Genomic DNA, 22,579 nt, shown 5'->3' with positions numbered 1-22,579 from the left:
TCAGAAGGTTTTTGTAGGAACTAGATCACGAAAGAAAGCCAAGGACCTCAACACAAAAATGAAATGATGGAATTTTAAAATCCTGGTGAATTCTGCCCTTTCATATACCTATCTAGCTAGCTAGCTAGCTAGCTAGCTAGCTCACACATATTTTTCAAACAATGCTCAACTCGGTATTAGGCCTCAGTCTTATTTTGAACAATCCGCGATAGAAGATGGTGGTGATGATGATGATGCTCACAATCAGAACTATCTTCATTTCTATGCTGCTTCTCTCCCCCTCCCAAATATCTAGGACTCAAAGCCAATGTTTGAGTGTCAGTGACATCCCAGCCACAAAGCAATGCTGTACAAATAGCTGTCCTTGGCAGCTCTATTGGATTACATTCCATAGCCTCAAAATGTTAATTTTTGAGTTGGCTGAGAAATTCTAGATGTTGCAGTTAAAAGAAATAATCTTTTCAAACTCTGCAGAAAGTACTGTAGATGCACAAAGAAATCTCAAGAGATAGCACCGAATCATTAATGGGACAGTGAAGAACAAATGAATGGTTTGCTCCAGGGCAAATAGTGTTTGAGTCACCTGGCATCAATACATCCCCTGGTTCAGCCTATTTTTATAGGGTTTGAATATTCAAGGAGAAACAACAAGATTAGTACATCTAACTTTGGTTTTCTCTATGAAATGAGAGATCTCTAAAATGATGGATCTTACTTTATATCTTGTGCGGTATTCTGTCCTCTCCAAAGCTTCCCAAGACTTACACCATCCTTTCTCTCTTTGTCTTTCTCTCTCTTTCTCTTGTATTGCTAACTTGTCAAGGGCATCAGAGTCACAGCAAGTTGCATGTAAAGAAGACTATGGCCTGTGTGGGAGACTGAACTGCTGTCTCAGAATGAGAGATTCAAAAGTTTCAATGATGAAGAAGTGTGTGTGAGTGGGAAGCAAACAAAGTACAAGAGCAGGATATGAATTAATCAGAGGGAGGCAAAAAATTCCACTCACTGTGTAGCTCTAACAATTCTCCATACTATTTTTTTTAATAAGGGTGTTGATGAAACTTTCTAAATAGGGGGCGTAGGCTAAGAAAGGCGGTATACAAGTATAGTATATAAATAATAAATATATTTTTTTATTTCCCTCTTTGTCAAGAATGGAAATTCTTCTGTGATTTATTCATTTGGTCTAAGATGATTCCCCAAACTAGGCAAGGACAGTGAATGTGTGTTGAATTAGCATTCAATAATAATGGATCCAGAGTTACAAAGTTCTGAATGAAGAATTTATCATTTGAAGTTTCATATTCTATACCTGCATTTCCTAAACTGTCCTGTTTCAGATGAGCACCTGAAGGACATCCGGGAATTAGGGAGAGCAGATCCAGACTGCACTGACTGAGTTTTATAGACATATTATTATACTTTTCAGAATATAATAAAACATTGAGAGTTGATCTTCTTTTGTTCTGTTGATTCTTATTTCATATTATCATGTTTTGTTTTTTATAGTTGCAAGCTATTCAGAGAACAGTTTATTACTTAATATACAAATATTACAAATACAGTCAGTCTTCCACATTTGTTGGAAGAATGAACAGCTGTATTTATTTTAAAACCCACACATTTTTTATGTGAGAAAACATCTCTCTTAGAATCTTTAGGTCCTCCAATATGACTGCTGACAATCAGATCACACTGGATGACCTAGAGATTCCCAGAGAGATTTTCCCTCTGGAAATCTCTGAGTCCTCCAGCATGACTAACCTCAGTGAAACTTAATCACAGGTAGTAGGATAACTCTGTACTACACCAACAATGGGAATGTGCGAAAACAACTTATTTTTGTGGGGGTGAATGTTTTATGTTAATTAAGATCACTTGTTAGTAGATGAAAGTATAGATATAGATGTTATGGGATGTCTTGTATTTGTTATATAGTTGTTATAATCTACTTGATTTTATGTGTGGAGTTGTATTTATGCTGACACGTTTATATATGTTTTTTTCTCTTAGGGATATATATTACCAACAGTATATATTAAAAACATTTTTAAAGTATTGTAAATAATCATAAAATGAGGGAAGATGTAACGATAATGTACTATATATAGTCACTAAAGTAATCATAAAAGGACATGAATATGAATTTCTGTGTTTCATTATAAATATTTTCTGGTATGTTCCTTGTAGAATACTGTACAGAAAATAACTGTCTATATGAAACATTTCTGTCATTAATCCAAGAAATATTTTGAAATTGTGTGGCTGAAGGCTTTCATGGCTGGAAACACTGGGTTACTGTGGGTTTTCTGGGTTGTATGGCTATGTTCCACAAGCATTCTCTCCTGACGTTTTGCCCACATCTATGGCAGGCATCCTCAGAGGTTGTAAAGCCCTCACAACCTCTGAGGATCCCTGCCATAGATGTAGGCAAAACATCAGAAGAAAATGCTTCTGGAACATGGCCATACAGCCCGGAAAACTCAAAACAACTCATTTTGAAATTGTTTTTTTAAGGTTTTCAGTATTATAAACTTTGTTAAAGGTTGGCTCTTCTTCACATAGGCTGCTATGCTCTTTTTAATCAAAAATATGGTCCAAGGCTACCTGTTCCATTGAATCATAAAAGCTTATTCACATATCATTTTCTCAAGTGAAAAGTAATTGCATTCTGGAAGAACAAACATAACTCTCTCTGAGCTTCTGAGCAAATCAAATGCAAAATCCATCTGAAGAAATCTTGACAAGAAAACCCTGTGATGAGGTCACCTTAGATTGCCATAAGTTAGAAATTATATGGAGGCACACAACAAATCTTAAATATAAGATTATTGTAGAGAAGTTATTGTGGCAGGAGATAAAATACTATAATAGATACTGAATAGAAAGCATAGTAATTAATAGCACTTATTTTGATCAAAGTGCTCCAAAACATTCCAATTCCAAACCAAGAAAACATCCTGGAGCTGAAATAACACGAGAGTTCTTTTTGACAAAGTTCTAGAAGGCCTATGTTGTATGTCTGAGGCCCTTCCACACAACTGTATAAAATTCCACTATCTGCTTTGAACTGGAATATATGGCTGTGTGGACTCAGATATCCCAATTCAAAACAGATATTGTGGGATTTTCTGCCTTCCTAATTGTAGCAAAATTACAGCTGTGAAGTAGCAAGGAAAATAACTTTATGATCGGGGGTAACCACAACATAAGGAACTGTATTAAGGGGTCACAGCATTAGAAAGCTTGAGAACCACTGTGCTAAGCAAGACAATATAGTGCTTACAGAAAAGGACAAAGTAGTATGCTGAGGATCATAAGACTAATGGAAACCATACCATAAAGATGGTATGTTTCTATGTATTATACAATAATAATAATAAAAAATAATACAATAATAATAATAATATTTTTTTTAAAAAAAAGACTAATGGAAACATTGGTTCTTGGCATCTTTCCCAGAATATTCATTCAGAAGGATCTAGGAAACTGGCACAGGAGGTTTATAGCTTCATCATTGGCTAAAACACTTTTGCTATTTTGATCATTTTCTTAGCAAGATTTCTTTTCTGAGGGGGTTGCCCTTACCTTTCTGAGGCTGAGAGAGTGGGCTTCCATGGCTGAGAAGGCATTCGAACCCAGGTCGCCCATAAACGTGTCCAACACTCAAACCACCATACAAATAGTGGCTCTACAAGTAACCATCCTAATGGTAATCTGAAAAATATTGACAGTAACAATTATATCAAACTAGGGGGGTGGGCTCTGAATGTGCACAATTGAGGGTATGTGTACTGTCTCAATAGCCAAATAATCCACAAAACATAGTATAATTCCTGCTTCTGTAATCTCTAGAAGTCACTCTTCTCTTGTAGGAAAACCTTTGGGAACAGTGCAATGCACAATTAGCTTCTGTCACATGGCAATGGCAACAAAGAAGCTATTAGCTCATTATCACAACACTACTAATTGTATAAATTAGCCAATCTTAATAGGAGACTATGCCAGATTTAGAGTTTAAAACGTAATTCATGCTGCTTTCAGTGTCGTTTTCCAAATTGCATTTCCTTTCTTTCTGGAAGTCCATCAAGTTTAAAAATTTTAATACCTTAGTAGTAATACCTTTCTGTCTTTTTTTCCAGTCACCTTCAATAAAGCCTTGCCCAATCCAACTGGGGTGGAGACGGTGCTTTCTTAAACAGTCAGCACTTTAGAGTCACAAAGTAACCATAGTTCTCCAGAAACTCAGTAACAATAAAGGCGGTGCAAAACTAGGAATCTGCACTCCAGCAGAGAAAAGTTCTGCTATTGTTTTTGCCCAGAGGCCCAAAGAGATGTATTGATACAGAGAGAGAGGGAGATCCGAATGGCATCAGGAAGGGAATTAAGGTAGAGATTTATGAGTCAGGCTTTATCTTCATGTTGGAAAAAGTGCAGCTTGCTAATAGAGTTATTTTTCATAAATGCCACAAGTGACCTTACTTACACTTACTTTTCTATACATACATGCACACATGCACAGTTGCTTTTAGAGTGCACATGAAGAGGCCCTTCTCATCCAGGTGAGACTTAGTGCTCAGCAGAATAAACAGTTTGGCCTCACTCACCAAAAAGGAAGTATTTGCCCTCCAAAGGAACTCTCCAAACTCAACTTTCCAGTCTGACAGCCTTACATTTGCTGAGACTTTGCACCTCCCCTTTGGCTGAAAAACCCAAGATTAAGACAACCTCTGCAGTTTTCATTGATAGCCTGTCATGTTTTTGTCCTGCTGTCATCGCCTCCAGAGACAGGGATTAACATAGGTTACTGGGACACTGGTTTTATTTACATAAAGAGTAGCCTGGGTGTAGTCAGCATGTTGAAGTGATCTGAGCGTTAGACTACAACTTTGGAAACCTAGGGTTTGAATCCCTGCTCACCAGGAAACCCAGCCAAAATGGAAGGCAACAGCAACCCCCAACTTAATAAACCTTGCAAAGAAAACCCCATGATAGGTTTGCCTTAGGGTTGAAGTAGATCGGAAACAACTTGAAAGCACACAACAAAGAACAGTCTGGATTTTGCTTGTGCACAGCAATCCAGACAAGCTTGGTGAGCTTTTTCCACCCCAATTAGATTAGGAAATGTCATCTATGTGCCTTAGGGCTCGGGGAGGTTTTGGCTCCCCCCTCTTTATTCTGTTTTTATATTCTACCATAGGGACTGCATATGGTTCATCCCTCCCTCGCTACCCTGTAGGTAGGGCATGCTGAGAGTGTCTAGTCTAACATCAGTTAGCAAACTTCACAGCTGAATAAGAATCTGGAAATGTACATTCTCTTTTACTCTATCATATTTTTTATCTCAAGCAAACAATGACTGGTTATACTTCACTGGTTTCAACCAATGACTCGTTATACTTTATTCCTAGTGGAATAAGGCCTTCTTTTCTATCAAGGCCTTTCCCTATTACCCATGTAATATAGACAATATATTACATGACACATAAATGATAGCTTCTTTTCCACTGTACAAAAAAAAACAAACAAAAAAAAAACAAACAAAAAACAAAACCCAACTCTCACAGTAGCTGAATATCATCTGTGAGATCTCCTCCACGATCATTATTTTCCAAGAAAATAACCACCAAAGAGGAATTAAAAAGCGGAAACTTACAGAAAGCTTTTCAGTCACCAGCGAGACTCCATCAGATTGAGGGAGACAATTGGAATAAGATGCTATCCACAGTGGGGAAAGAGGAGACATATCTCCAAGCACAACAATGTGAACAAAAACATGTGAGTTGTAGCTTTTTCAGGCTGTGTGGCCATGTTCTAGAAGAATTTTCTCTTGATGTTTCACCTGCATCTGTGGCAAGCATCCTCAGAGGTTGTGACCTCACAACCTCTGAGGATGCTTGCCACAGATGCAGGTGAAACGTCAGGAGAAAATTCTTCTGGAACATGGCCACACAGCCCAAAAAAACCTACAACAACCCAGTGATTCGGGCCATGAAAGCTTTATTATTATTATTTTGGACATAAATCCTCAATAACTACTGCTTCATTAATGATTTCTTTAATGACATTTATTTTAAATTCTGATGTTTTGCTATCGTCATATTTTTTAAAAATTAAGTTGAGGTGTGAATATGACTGTAAAAGAGTAAAAACAACAAGATTTTGTAAATGACATTTCTGTCAATACAATGATGAAATCTATTTGGTCATGTTTTGGCTGAATTCTGACATATATCTTTAAAACCCAAGTTGGGAAATGCAAGAGCTCATGTTGCCTTGTGGTTAGTTCAATATCCCACCCCTCCTCCAATGTAATGACCACAAAACCAAAACTGTTTTACACATGCACAATTGTTCCATTACAAAATAATAGCTGAATTCCCCAACTTTACCCACATTTTCCCATACACAAGACAAACACACAAAATAGCACAACTACCATTACAAAAATTGTATGATTGCTATACTCAAGGCTTTGAAGCACTATAAAACAGTTCTGCTAAAGTAAGTAGGACTATTCCATCTAAGTGGTTTGATAAATCTTAAGAGTACTGTCTGTAAACTCTAGGAGAAATTTACGGTATAAACTAGGATGTATAAAGGATATATAGGCAGTTTCTGGCACATCATAAGGTAAGAGAGAGATACTTCTGACATGTTCAGCTATACACTTGCCTTTGATAATTCTTCAGTCCAACACAGCAATCTTTGATCATTTACTAAACAAGATACATAAACTGAAGCCTCTCTTCTTATACAGTACTGTCAATCAAATGTAAAGATCTTTTCCCCAATTTATAGAAATTATGGTGGAGAATATTCCTTCTTAAGATAATTGATGCGGGGAATTAGCAGATGTTTTTATCACAGTCTACTAACATATTTATGTCCATTAGCCACAACAGTCTCCTTCTTGGAAACTTATTGGAAACTGGCAACCAATATGAACCACAACTTTGAGCAGCACATTTCTTTTAATGCACAAAAGTTATACACATTCTGCTTTTATTCTGGGCTTACCACCAATCCCTAAAGTGCAATTACATGGCCCACAACCAAAAATAATAATAAAAAACAGATATGATTTTTACACAATGAGAGATACATAGTAGAAAAATAAATTCATAAAGGGTATATATCATCAATGTGTACTACACATGAACTTAGCCGTAACAAAGACAACATTAATTTTGGAATGTGTAAGTACTGTTCTTGACAGACTTCCCAGCAGGAGCAAAGCCACATGACTGATGCTATTTATCTTGACCAGAAAAAAGTGTGGAAAGTGTACAGTGATGGATGTAAAGTTAATATGCCATCAAAGAGGCTCAGTGTTGAATCTTTTCAGAAATTATTTATGTTCATGATAAGAGAAACTATTGACAAGGTGGTCTTTGACCACATTAGAATTCATAGTCCCAATCTTTTAAATTTATTATTTCAATTGGACATCTTTAAGAAATGAAAAAAAAAACACCCCATAACATTCAATACAGTTGCTTTAACAATTATAATTGTGTAAAGCTATGAGTAGCCTTAAAGCTGTGCTGGGTAATAATCATAAAGCAAAAATCAATACATTCTGCTGCAACAAAATTTAATAGTAGCAAAACAATACATTTTGCATAACAAATACTAAAAATATATATATTCTACTATTTCAACCAAAGTTCAGGAAAAAAGTAATTGTTTGTTTTCTTGAAAGATACTTATGTTATGACTTTGTGGTAGATGTTCATGGGTAGGAAGCTGCCACACAATTATCTGCAAGTTACAGATATCCTGACTGAGCATACCAATAGTTATGGGTAAGAACGGAAGCAAGTACTACAAGCGTTGAAGTCGCCTCCAAACACAACCCATCCAGCCCCTAATTCTCCTCAACTCTCTTTCCAGTGTTATAGCACTGTCAAGATGTGAGCACTGGGTCCTTTCCATTACAATGTCAACTCCCAACCCTGGAGGCCATGGCCGTAGCCAGAAAAAAATTTCGGGAGGGGTTGAAATTTTCGGAGGGGTAGGTTGAAAATTTCGCGAGGGGGGGGGTTGAAACCTGCCTCCTAGCTCACGCTGAAGCCAAGAGCACAGCAGGGGGCAGAGCAGCCTTCAATAGCCTGCAGCTCCGCCCTTGTCAACCACCTCCACCAAGTCTGGCCTCCTTAATGAGAGAATTCAACATCCCCCCCCCCCAACTTGGTTGCTTCACTACTGTTCTGTCGAGCGCTGGGCCTGTAAATAATTGTCTTTAGAACAGGATGTGCAACCTTTGCCCAGCGGGAAGCCAAGGGGCCTAAAGAGAAGTTCTCAGAGGTTTTCATCACAAACAGTCTTTAGATGGCTTGAGAAATACAACAAGGTATTTTAATAATGAACAATCAAACAGAAACTTCTCTTGTCTTCAGTAAAGTTAAGCAAATGATTCCAAGCTTTTAGGCAACTGGTGAATTCCCAATCTTGTCCACGAAGGACAGGCAACTGTCTTCAATAACTTCTTCTTTAAAGGAAAATCCCAGTTTTAACTTCTCCCAGGCTGACTGTAATCTAACCCTTACTGATGTGGGCTCCGCTACCGGGTCGAACTGCATCTTGAACGCTGAGTGGACCTACCAGCAAGGCATAGATGTTCTCCAGCTGGAGTTCTTTGGTCTTTAGGCCTGTTTTCCTGGAAATTCTTTGGAGACTCTTAAGACCTTTCTCCCCTGGAAGGTCTTAAGGGTTGAAGCTTTTGTACAGGGGAAGCTTGCACACGTCCTATAAATAAGCTTACCTTGCTGGGACTAACTAAAAATGGCTCCCTTCCCTTCCCAATTGCCCTGAGCAAGGGGCGGGACCAAAACTTAACAATGATGGACAGGTGACTTGCCCTATGACTGCAACCAAAGAAGCCACCTATCTGCAGAGTCTCTGAAACCTAGGACTGCAAGCAAACATTTAACACAAAGCAAATAAAGTTGGAGCTCCTGGTACAGCTGTACCAGAACAACTACATCGGCTATTGCTGCAAGTAATGACACTGTGAATAAATTGCTAATATTTGCTTGAGATAGTGCTTGCAGTTCTGGAGGGATTCTTGATTTTTTGCATCTCATAGACTTAGCATGGGGATTTGGTTAACCAGTTAAAATTCATGAGTAAACCAGGCTTTTAAAAAAAATCTGAAACATTTCGGGGGGGGGGGGGGTTGAACCCCTAACCCCCCCCCCCTCGCTACGGGCCTGCTGGAGGCTTTCCTATTTCTTCTTACCATAACTGCAATCCGCAGAGTACCTGTGGAAGGAAGGATTTTCTCAGCAACAATATATTGATTTGAGATATTCTTCTTATAGGGCAAATAACTGGGGGTAGATTGGTCTTGTGTAGATGATTAAGGACTACTAGTGGTACAAAAGATCAGCTCCTTGCAGAGATGAAAACTGCTTGAACTGTTTTGTTAATACAGATCAGCGATTTCCAATCTTTTTTCAATCAATGAACATTTCAGAAGACTCTTTTTTCTACTGAGCCCTAATTCTGTTCTTGATTTTCACATAAACTCTAACTCCATCTCTAAGCATTATGAATCCACAAAGTTCTTCCTTCATTTATCTTCTTCTATTGTCAGGGTGTTTTGTATAATGTAGTAGATTAGGAAATAAAGAGATTCAAATTTCGTAGCTTCTGAGACAACTTGGTATACTTTCTGTTTTTTGACAACTCATCTAGCCTGTTAGAGCATCCAAACACTGATCCATCACTTACAGCCCTAGCTGAATCTGGTGACAAGTAAAGCTGAATGTCATCAGCACACTGATGACACCACAATCTAAATTTCCTAAGGTTCTCACTCAGCAGCTCAGTGCAGATAGCAAAGACAAAAACAGATAGGGATTTAATGGGAATTAACAGAAATGCTCTCATACCACTCTCTGAAACCAGTTTTGTAGATGAGAGCAGAACTACGGTAACACAATGTCTTATACTCCCATCTAACAGAACAGGCCAGTAGAATACGATGGTTGATGGGATCCAAAGTTACCGAGAGATCCAATTGGAACATTAGAGCAGCATCCTGTTTGTTTTTCATCCAAAGCAGTCATTACTTTGGGCAAGTAAGGCTGTTTCAGTACTGTATTCTGACATGAAACCAAACTGAAATAGATCCAGTTGACCCACTTCCTCCAAAAAACAGTTACCACATGCTCCATCCAGTTAGAACTACTGGATGGTAGTTCTAACATATTTCAGGGTCCAAAGACATCCTCTTCCAGGAGAAGTGGCAATTATTTCTCCCTGACATAATGATGCCTTTGTCACCTGCTAATCCCAACACATCAATACATCTGTTCTGGAACTTATCGACCAATATAAGCAATGGTCAAGATTACATGTGGTGAGATGGAATGATTCAGGCAACTCATTTCCATCAACTGAGATGGATCCCAAGAAACCTGACCAGGTCCTTAGATGGGATATCGGGCATGTCCTGAGATACCATGCTAACTGTGACATCTAGTTGAGAAATATAGAAGTTCTTTCCACCATGATTTGTCATAATAAGCAACAAAGAGTTCCACTGCTACTGTTTTTGGTCCTTTCCTTTAAAAAAATAATTACTTCAAATAGCTCTGGCAACCTCTTTGCTGCATAATAGATAAAACCGAAGAGTCCTTGCTAATCTTCATGACCAAGAACCAAACCAGGTTATGTTGGCTTTGCTAGTTCTTTTAGTTTAAAGTCTGATCCATTCCGATCATGGGTCTGGTTTTCAGAACAAAAAACACACCGGGATACGAGAACCTAACCCTTTCTTTAGACTTTTTCTCCAAGTGTCTTTTTCCTCCAATCATCTAAGGCCCATAAGCAAACAGATACACACACACACACACACACACACAGTTGAGGGGAAGTGAGAGACAAACTTCAGGAAAATGGATAGGGGCAAGAGAGCTGTAGGTTTTTCTTTAAGCATACAGATTGTAGAAATCAGAACCTAAACATACACCCACTCTTATGCATGCTTCTCATATGCAACTGAAATAGAACCATACTTAGGTAAATGGTTTTGCTGTCAACAAAGATGTTTCACTGATCCAAAGGACCTGCATATACTTCTCCTTATAGATGGATTTTGTACTATGCAAGCAGAGCTGTAGCCAGAAAAAAATTTCGGGGAGGGTTGAACATTTTTTTGGGGGGAGGTTGAAAATTTCAGGGGAGGGGTTGAAACCTGCCTCCTAGCTCACGCTGAAGAAAGAGCACAGCAGGGGGCCAGAGTAGCCTTCAATAGCCTGCAGCTCCACCCCTGTAAACCACCTCCACCAAGTCTGGCCTCCTTAATGAGAGCATTGAACCCCCCCCCCCCCCAACTTGGTTGCTTCGCTACATCGGCTATTGCTGCAAGTAATGACAGTGTGAATAAATTGTTAATATTTGCTTGAAATAGTGCTTGCAGTTCTGGAGGGACTCTTAATTTTTTGCGTCTCATAGACTTAGCATGGGGATTTGGTTAACCAGTTAAAATTCATGAGTAAACCAGGTTTATTTTTTTTAACTTGAAAAATTTCGGGGGGGGGGGTTGAACCCCTAACCCCCCCCCTCGCTACAGGCCTGTATGCAAGGAAGATCAAAGTTACAGAGATAAAATAGAGGAGGAAACAAACAGGAGATAATGTCCTCATGGTCTCCTGTAATATTCCATATCTGAAATAGGGTGAATGTTGCACAATAAAAGCTTTGGACACTGCAGGTCCAATTTGACCCTTATCTGCATCTTTTTTTAAAATGTATAAAAACAGCTGTAGGGAAACATAATTTTATTAAGGTCCTCATTACATGGGGAGCCAGATACACAGTGCAGTTTATCTGTATAAGAAGATGAAGCAAAACAACAGCAAGCTGGGTAAAGATGACCATAGAAGGAAAAAGATGTTTAAAAAATGGCTAGGATTAGGATACCAGTGCTCCATATACAACCTGATGTGATGAGAAGGTACACCAAGGACCCACATGGGCAAGAGTATGCAAATAGTGCATTAGAAAGAGCTGCCCAAATTTTGCCTCAAAGTTACAATTATTGAAGATCAGTTACATATATTAAACAAAATACCTGTATATAAACTTACACTGAAGACTATAGAGATAAAATGAGAACATATAGCAATCTGCCTAAAACCAGCTCATATCATTTATTTATTTATTTTAAACATTTATACCTTGTCCTTCTCGACCTCCTAGGAGGGACTCAGAACAGCTTTCAACAGGCAACAATTCGAGGCCAAACAAAATATAAAATACATAATAAATATATTCATATACATTAAAAAAGTTATAAATATGCATTAGAGCCAGTTTGCCAGATTAAAATCACCAGATTAAAATAGTGGTCCAAATCAGTCCAAGTACGGTCCAATAAAATTTTGTCTTCCCCAGTAAAACAAACTATTATGTGAACGCTTGATCCCATAACTAGAATTTAAGTTTCTTCTGGAAAGTCAGGAGGGAGGGGGCAGATCTCACTTCATTGTGGAGGGAGTTCCACAGCCGAGGGGCCCTCATGGAGAAAGCCCTGTCTCTCATACCCAACAAACACGACTGCAATGGTGGTGGGACTGAGAGCAGGACCTCCTCGGATAACCTTAAGGTCCTACATGGTCCGTAGAGGGCGGTGCTTTATTCGAGAGCTCGGAAAAGTACTTTTTAGGTGGCATTTCCCAGAATCCCCTGGCCATGATAGTTAAAGTATTATGGGAGACCAAAATTATTCCTCCATATCCTTCAGGCTCTGTTGCTGCCAACTCTGGCCCCCATTAGTATTAGTCAGAGCTTTTTTGCATTGCACACTAATTCACCCCGATAAGGCCATGAACAAGAGTTCTCTATATCCATAATGTGCTTTAGCACTGAACCCTCTTTTTATTTTTATCACCCTATTTGGAAATCCCTTTATTATTCCCCAGCACATATGTCTGCAGGGGTAGGACATGGTTATCAAGATAGCTTCTTTATACCCTTGATACTGAAGTGTGTGCAGAGCAGGTGAAAATTTGTAGGGAGGTACAATAATGACAATGTCTATGGCATATAGCTCTACACTTGACATGGAATTCCTTACTTTTTTGGGAACAACTAGATACACAAATTTGAGCAACAAGTCCTCTTGCACAGGTTCTAGCAAAAAGCATTTTAGGACCAAATATAATACACAAATGAAAGAAAATAAAAGAAATAACCACCCACAAACATCTCAGGCAGATGCAGACTTATTGGCACACAACTGAAGGGATGTTGAACTTCCTCCATTCTATAACACAAAAGGCATTTTTCTTCTCAGTGTAGATCATTCAATACAAAAGAGAGAGAGAACTGGGTAGCAGAGATTCATCTGTCATTCATCTGTCACTGTGACTGTTAAAATTAGATCCCACATACTTTACAAAAGAACAGGGCAGAAACATGAACAACAAACATATTTGCCCTGTCAAGTCCCATTTTATCCTTATCTGGATTCCTTTCAATTATACCAGGCATTACTCTGGCAACTGACAATTTGAACAGAACCGTTAGATTGATTCAGTCTGGTTCTTTCTGTGTATCCTTTCAGCATTCTCCCCGTTTCTTCTTTTATCTAACCTCTCATCTGTTTTATGAGAGCACTTCTCTATTGTGCGTCTTCAGTGGATACCTTTTCATGTGCTGCTGTCTTACAGAACCATGCACCTTTTCTTTTGCTTTATTGAAAGAGATTAGATCAAAGTCTTTCCTTTCCTTTGACTTTATTGTGGCACATTTAGGTTTACTTCTCTTTCGTTTTGGAACACATTTAGTGCATCAAGGTATATCGACAAGAGAGCCTGAAGCTTGAGAAACCACATACAGCCCTTTGCCTTTGTGTGTTTCGTTAACTTCCTTGTTGCCATTCTCTCCCTGCCTCATCATTAATCTGAAAAAGAACTATCACAACTTTGGCCTTCCTTGTCTTTCTCCCTCCACTGGGCCAGTTTCAAACACTATTTATTATTGTATAAATCATCTGCATAATATTAACAATTGCAAGGGTGGGAAGTGTCAGAGACACACATCAACTGCCTCTTTGTTTGAAAGACCTTCATTACCCTCAATTCCTCAGACTTTTATAAAGAACACATTTTCTGCCCTCTGGCCTCTCCAGAAGCTAGGGAGATAAAATAGTTGGTGATGCCAGCTTCTCCCACACACTTGTAGAGATTTAGAAAATAGGTTCAAGGACACAGCTAAAGAGGAATTGTTTATCTGTCTGAAGGAGTGGGAGAAACTCCCCAGTACTATGTTTGTGAGCACTCAATGCCATTTTAATGTACTGCCTGATCTTGTTCTTGCAGGAAAATTGGCATAATTATAGTTTCTTTTGTTTTTGTTTTTTAAAAAACAAAACATTTGAATGAATGGGCTTTAGTACTTTCTGGAACCATATCATACACCAATCTGTAAATATGTAAGGATCAAAACTGTGTTGAATTTTGCTTCATATGTTCAGAGGTATTCATGTTTGTTATAATTTTAGATACACCTTTGCTAAAATGGTTTAAGGCTGAATACTGACACAAATCGTGTGATTTTAATTGATGTTTTAATGCGATGTTTTAATGGGTTAGGTTTGAATGTTTTTGTTAATTTACCGATGTATTAATATATGGCATTGAATTGTTGCCTTAGTAAGATCACCCTGAGTCCCCTTCGGAGTTGAGAAGGGCAGGATATAAATGTGGTAAATAAATAAATAAATAAATAAAGTAAACCTATGCTATAATTCACAAGTAGAACTGCAACAACATGCACATACAATTCAGGGTAACAGTCATGTCCTTTTCCAGGATGCGCAGCACTGAAGCAAGTGCAGCCCCCAATAATTCGTTCCTTCCTTCACATATTGACACTTAAAATTATCGGCCTATGAGCACGTTTGGTTCTCATCGAAGTGATTGTGGAGGACTTTGTAAAACTCCATTTAGGTTTTTTTTCTACCTAAACATTATTGGTATACTTTCCCAAACTTTATAGTTTCCCTAATCATGCTGATTATTTATTTTTATTTCTTGGTGGATTACCTTTGACTAAAATTCTTCCTACAATTCTTACCAATGATATCTACAGCTATATTTTTCTGTCTACCTGTCTTTCTATCTACATTAGAGCACTTGGAAGGTGCTGGATAATCTCAAAAATCTGATTCACAGTCACAATTTGAAGTTAACAAATAACGTAAAGGGAACATTTTTGACACCACAGGTAATGATTAAGCACACAACTTCTAGACTTGGCAACAGAGATTTAAGAAATTGATCCAAGATAGTGCTGTATTTAGGCGACCATGAGGTACTGCCAAATATAATTACTAATAAATGTCTGAAGCATTTATTTTTGCAGAGATCAAGAGTGGTGAAACTTGGTCTGCATATTATACAAAGGATCCATTCCAGAACCCTTTACATAATATGATTTTCACATAATCTGGAACCTTATTTCTCTTACCTGAAATTAACAATGGCTTGGGCTTCTGACTGAAGCATATCACAAAATCACTCAGGAGGACCTAAAGGCATTATCTCTAGGTAACCAGTCCAAGTCTATGCTCCACATCTTTCAGAGCTTGACCATAGAATTGATCTGAAGGCCTAGAGAAAACTCTAGGCATTTTCTAGGTCCCCCAGAGCACTTCCATGGTGTTCAAAGCTCTTTGTGTATAAAAGAAATTGTGCCCAATGAGTTTATAGAATAAGCAGGCCTACCCTCCCCCCACAACCATCCCAAAGACTTTGTGACTTTGGGGTTGCAGTCCATGGAAAACACACAAGACAGGACAAGGGTCTTAAAAGGAGTCTAGCTTGGAATTCGACATTCAAGAACCTGTACTCATTGGAATCAACACTTTAATTTGAGGAGTTTGTAGGAGAAGATTCAATAGGTTGTCTACATGGATTGGCAAATGAAAAACTATTTAATTTATCACATGCTTACATTGATCAATATAGTGAGGGTGCCAGATGGATTAGACATTGAATTTATTGTAATCCAAGTATTTAGATTGTTTGTGTCTGGGCTTTCCTGAAAAAAAGGTCTTCCTGTATTTCTCAGGGGTTTTGTGGTTTAACTCCTGGTTCACCAAGAAGCATCATCTACAACTTGGACGTAGTACAGTAAAGAGCACCATGCCAGTGAAAACTGAAAAGTCAGACTCTATACGTAGGTAAGATATTAAATTCAGTAAGTTCTAGAAGAGCTAAAGTGTTCTCTTGTGGCAGATACAAAATGTTTACTGTTGTTTCAGGAAAAGAATCTAAGATCCTAAGCCAAAGACAAGGAAGTGAGAAGATAACTGAGTACAGGATATTGTCCCCTAAAACTCCACTGAGATCCTTTGATAAAATTTTGTGCATCTAGATACTATATTAATCTTAATTTAAAATATGTATTGGTACATGTAAAACATATGAGCTGCCTTACCACTTACTATAGTGGGAACCTGAATTTATTAAGGACCCTGCTACTCTGTCACAACAATGCAAAAACCAATCAAATTTGAGATGCCTAAAATGTCAGAAGAGTTAAGCAATAAAGATGCCAAAATGAGTTCTAGGAGCAGAAATAATTGCTGTATTAAAAACCAATCATTAAAAATGTACAGCTACAAGGCTCTTTAGTACAGAGCAAGTACTTTTATCTATGTTGGGGATAAACAGAACAGTAGCCTCTATAGTAAACCTTCAATGTTGTCTAAATAGAAGATGTTAAATGTGGCATCTTGCGGACATATTATGCATTGAGATTCCATTCTAGGCTTGTAAAAAAATAAAAGAAACTGCCTCACAGCTTTTAACCTACATCATTTGCATCTCTAGCCAGTAGGCTGATCTCAGTGTATCCAAAAATAGCTACATTGATAATTCTTCATTCATTTTTCTCCCCAATTAACAAAACACACATTTCAAAACAAAAATAGAGAATTTCATATCAAAAAAGCAAGGGCCTTATCCACCATGCAGAGATGCACATTCAATGGCATACCTATGAGAACATTAGTAACAATAGCCGATGGCAGATGTAAGAACCCTGTGGTCCTCCAGATTTTTTTGAACATCCATAACCACGAACCACACTATCTAAATATGAAAGCCGAGAAAAAGACATCTTGTTGCCCAAGGTGAAGAATAATACTTTGCCCACTCCTGCTCCATTCCACATACAAAACCCAGCCTGGACTTGCAGTTTAATGTTATTTTTACATACATAATGGATCAGTATTCTCCACAACTCAGAGCAACAACCCAACTTACAGGCAGATAATGGGTCCTATGACTCTATCTAGATAATTCCATTTTCCAACATCTAAGGGCTCTTCCACACAGCCCTATATCCCAGAATACCAAGGCAGAAAATCCCACAATATATCTGCTTTGAACTAGGTTATCTGAATCCACGTTCAGATAATGTGGGTTTTTCTGCCTTGATATTCTGGGATATAGGATTGTGTGGAAGGGCCCTTAGAGGTGTTTCCAATCCCCCAGCATCTGCAACCTGAGGCAATGACTCATTCTGCTTAACCGTTAAGAGTCCAGTATCTCCAAAGCTACAGATCATCCATTTGACCTATGAGATTAGTTCACTAGCCTATGGTCTGAGCTATGGAAATATCACTTCCACCACTATAGGTTTAGCCTCCCTCACCTCCCAGTTTGGACTATAAGCTGCCAGTGGATTAGTCACTGTGGCACCCCACATCAATGATCGAGTAATCAAACTAGCTAGTGCTAACAGGTAAAGTTCAATGTGCCATGGAAAAACAGAGTAGCCTGTGAATAAATTGCAGTAGAAAGCCAGGTTGTATGCCTGTTTGTGTGAACCGGAGCATTAGCTCTATATAACAGCACATGGACAACTAAAAACTATTTGTACCTGATTGCACCAACAAGACTTGACTAAAAACACTCCACTTGTGTCCCAACATATCATTGGCTCTGAGTTTTTTGTGGGTTTTTTTTTTGTCTGGTTAGCCTCAAAGGACTTTCCTGCAAATATTTTTCTTGCAGATACAAAGTGCAACAGCTGCACCTAGTCATGGAAAATTATAAATCACTGACCAGTTTTCCACTCACAGTAATCAGCATTTAAAGACACAAGAAATATATTTGAAACAGTGTGCAAGAAGCATTCTTGTGAGAAAAGCAAGGTAACAGGACAGTTAGATCTGAGCAAAATACTTGAGAAAATTATGTACTGTATGCCTCTGCTCATTCAAATTATAGTCCACTTCTGATGTTACTATAATGTTTGAAGGACTTCAGAAGAGTAACTCCTTACAGTACAATAGTATACATATTTTGAAGTAGACAAGTCCTACTGAACTCAAGATTTAGTTCCAGACAACTCGTAATAGCAAGAAGAGGGAAAATATGCCCCCTCTGAGTCTAAAGTTATGCAATATAATGCAAGTAGATAGACTTGAAATTGCTAAGATATAAAATTAGTGCTCACCACAGGATTGTATCAAAGTAGATCCTCTGACAACGATCCCAATGAATGCTTTTTAAGACATTGCTTTATCCCACTGCTACTAAGAATGCCTTGTGCCCCCACTAGCCTCTTTATGCCAAATTTGGCTTCCTACATACGTCCCTCATCAATTTTGTTAGAGCTCATTGTCCTTCCAGTAATCATTTCATCACCTTTCTAAAGTGACGCACCACTGGCCTCCAACACACTCACTTGGCCGGCAGAAACTACAAAATTAAAAATCAGTGCCAGAAGCCTGAGGTTGGAGGCTCTTCCCTTTCACAATTAATCCCACTATTGTGCTCACCCATCTACAGCACTCACTCTCCCTTTTGTTTTCCTAGAGAGAAGAGCCCCTTGAAATACACATGGCACAAATCTAGTCTGGCAAGGGAGGAAATTACAGTGATATTCATAGACTCATCTTTTTGAGAGGATTTAATTGTAGAGAATGACAGCCTTAAACATTTCAAATACAATGTCTCGTTATCTTCTGTTGTTGTTTTTTTAAGCTGTGAAGATACCAGAGGAATCCCAAATGCTCCAGTATGTGGCAGATTAATCTCTGTTTGGGCATATTAGGTAACAGAGAAAACAAGAGGAATCTCTCGCAGTTGAATGGCACATCAGTTCAGCCTCTCAAAAGTCAAATAATTTTTACTTTTTAAAAGCAACTGCAACTTCCTAAATAGATCCCTTTTCTGTATTTTTCACCTTCTTTCTTTCTCCTAAAAATAAGAAAGTACTGTCCTAATTATAATTTTTAAAAATCCAAAGGATGGAAGCGTTGCCAGGTGAGAATTCAAGACTACCTGTGTTACATAATGTTCAGATTCATTATCTGAGGTCTCTTCCACACAGATGAATAAAATTCCACATTATCTGCTTTGAACTGGGATATATGGCAGTATTCCACTTCAAAGCAGATATTGTGGATTATTCCGCTTTGATGTTCTGGGTTATATGGCTGTGTGGAAGGGCCCTGAGGCCCCTTCCACACAGCTGAATAAAACTTACATTATCTGCTTTGTACTGGGATATATGGCAGTGAGGACTTAGGGCCCTTCCACACAGCCATATAACCCAGAACATCAAGGCAGAAAATCCCACAATATCTGCTTTGAACTGGGTTATCTCAGTTCACACTGCCATATATCCCAGTTCAAAGCAGATAAAGTGGGATTTTATTTAGCTGTGTGGAAAGGGCCTCAGTTAACCCAGTACAAAGCAGACTCAGGGCCCTTCCACACAGCCTTATATTCCAGAATATCAAGGCAGAAAATCCCACATTATTTGCTTTGAACTGGAATATATGGCAATTTGGACTCAGATAACCCAGTTCAAAGCAGATATTGTGGGATTCTCTCCCTTGATATTCTGGGATATAGGGCTGTGTGGAACAGCCCATTGTGTGTTATTCTGCCTTGTTATTCTGGGTTATATGGCTGCGTGGATGGGCCCTGAGGGTCCTTTCACACAGACATATAACCAATAATATTAAGACAGAATAAGGGCCCTTCCATACAGTCCTATACTCCAGAATATCAAAGCAGAAAACCTCACAATATCTGCTTTGAACTGGGTTATCTGCAGTGTGGACTCAGATAATGTGGGATTTCCTGCCTTGATATTCTGGGATATAGGGCCGTGTGGAAGGGCCCTTAGATAAGTTCTGTAACACTTCCATTTTCCTCTTTCTTTTTCAGAGAACTTGCACCTTACAGGCTGAGTATCTATTATCCGAAATTCCAGAATTGTCCACATGGGTGGCTGAGAGAGTGACACCTTTGATCTTCAGTGCTTCCATGTCCACAAACTTTGTTCCATGGACAAAACAATGAAAATATTTTATAAAATCACTTCCAGGCTATATGTTTATGGTACACACACACATATATGACACAGACATTACTTTCCTGCTTAGACTAGGATTTCATTTCCAAGATCTTTACATACAAATACAGATATTCTGAAGACCAAAAACTCCAAGGGTGTATTTGAACTACAGCATGAATGCAGTTTCCTATCACTGGGTTGTTGTAGGTTTTTTGGGCTATATGGCCATGTTCTAGAAGCATTCTCTCCTGACGTTTTGCCTGCATCTATGGCAAGCATCCTCAGAGGTTGTGAGGTCTGAGGATGCATGCCATAGATGCAGGCAAAACGTCAGGAGAGAATGCTTCTAGAACATGGCCATATAGCCCAAAAAACCTACAACAACCCAGTGATTCTGCCCATGAAAGCCTTCAACAGTACAGTTTCCTATCACTTTGACTGCCATGGCTCAGTGCTATGGGATCGATCGTGGGAGTTGCAGTTTGTTGAGAAGCCAGCACTATTTGGCAGAGAAGGCTACCGTCATTGTAAGACCCATGATTCCACAGCACTGAGCCTTAGCAGTTCAAGTAGTGTCAAACTGCATGAATCCTACAGTGTAGATGAGCCCCAAGTCACTCTCAGCTAACACTAGCCAATTTAAAAACAAGCTACAGCTTCCAGAATCCCAACACATTGAAAATGGTGTCGAAGTGCATCAATTCCACAACGATTGTAGAGCAGACATGGGTCAACTTGGGTCCTCCGGATGTTTTGGACTTCAACTCCCAGCATTCCTAACAGCTTCAGGCCCTTTTCTTTTCCCCCTCAGCCTGTTGTAGAGGCACCCTTTGTTGCTTCTGCAGGAGTGGTCCATCATGATTCCAACTCTCAGGATGAACTAAAGTGGTGCCAAACTGCATTCCAAGGTGTAAAGACACCCCAAAACACACCTGGTCTCAAATACTTTGAATAAGAGATGCTCAGCCTGTTGGGACCCTCAGCAACAAGGGCTTTCCTTCTCACAGATGAGGTTGCTCACACATAGGGCCTTCCACACAGCTATACAACCCAGAATATCCCACAATATCTGCTTTGAACTGGTTTACCTGAGTCCACACTGCCATATATCCCAGCTCAAAGCAAATAATGTGGGATTTTGTGTGGAAGGGGCCTGAGTTGACATGGAAAACCAAGAGCTTCTGCTACTTTCCTCCTAAACCCCATTCGCCCAACTTTCTCTACTTGTCAAAGGCAGCAAAACCCAACCCCGGTCTAGAAAGAAGGGAAGTGCATAGGCTGGTTTAAAGGGAAGCCTTACAAAGCGTTACTTACATCTACACTGCAGAATTATTGCAGTTTGACCCCACTCGAACTGCATGGGCTCAATGCTATAGAGTCCTGGGAATTGCAGTTTGGCGAGGCACCAGAGAAGGCCAAGCTACAACTCTCTCCCATGACTGCCTAGCACTGAGCCAGGGTAGTTGAAGCGGTGGCGAACTGCATTCACCCTCCAGTGTAGAGCTGCACCCGTGGTGGCCTTCCAAGACACAGGGCGCTTGGTTGCTCTCAGCCTTCTCTTCCTCCTCCTCCCCGGAGCCCAAGTACCTTTGCTCTGTTTACATTGCAACGCGGTGGAAAGGAGGCGAGGAAGGAAGGAGCCTTTGGGGCTGGCTTACCCGGCGGCTGGAGAAGGGGAGCCGCGCTCGTTCCGGCTCCTACCGGCTCCTTTCCTCTCCCTTATGCAAAGGAGGAGGAGGAGGAGGAGAAGTGAAGCCCCGCTTCCACGCCTCCCGGTTGTGGCTTCCAGCTCGCGCGCGCTCTCTCTCTCTGGAGCCGGTGCAAAGCAGAAAGCAAACGGGGAAAGTGGGTTGGAAGGGTCTGGTTTCCAGCAACAACATGAAAGCAGGCAGGCAGGCAGGCAGGCAGGCGAGGGGGCGGGGCCTCTAAGAGGGGGCGGGGCCACGCAGAGCAGCCTCAGCTCACTACTGGAGGGCCTCCCGCGGCGCGTGGCGGGCTCTGTTGCCTCTTTCTCGAGGATGGGTTTTCCTCTAAGTAGGTTCTGAGTTGGTTAGGGCCCTTCCACACAGCCCTATCTCCCAGAATATCAAGGCAGGAAATCTCACAATATCTGCTTTGAACTGGGTTAGCAGGCAACAAAGATCCGCCTAGTCAAAGCCATAGTATTCCCTGTAGTAACCTACGGATGTGAGAGCTGGACCTTAGGGAAGGCTGAGCGAAGGAAGATAGATGCTTTTGA

The 22,579-nt window shown here is 39.6% G+C and overlaps 1 protein-coding gene across 3 annotated transcripts in view; it reads right to left on the bottom strand.

The window, feature by feature from the left end:
• The window catches only part of CDK18 (cyclin dependent kinase 18), a 101,159-nt gene extending 78,919 nt beyond the window's left edge, over nucleotides 1-22,240 (bottom strand). Inside the window, exon 1 of one of the 3 annotated variants that reach the window (XM_060772906.2) lies at nucleotides 21,999-22,240. The gene's annotated coding sequence lies outside the window, so the exon portion shown is untranslated. Of the gene's footprint in view, nucleotides 1-3,588; nucleotides 3,680-21,927 lie in introns of those variants that run through there. The other 2 variants (XM_060772907.2, XM_067468052.1) reach the window with 2 other exon arrangements.
• Nucleotides 22,241-22,579: the final 339 nt, after the last annotated feature.

Source organism: Anolis sagrei, chromosome 4 (genome assembly GCF_037176765.1).
Source record: "Anolis sagrei isolate rAnoSag1 chromosome 4, rAnoSag1.mat, whole genome shotgun sequence".
Taxonomy (NCBI): Eukaryota; Metazoa; Chordata; class Lepidosauria; order Squamata; family Dactyloidae; genus Anolis; species Anolis sagrei.
The sequence above is the reverse complement of the archived record's forward strand: the minus strand, read 5'-3'. Positions and strand labels throughout refer to the sequence as shown.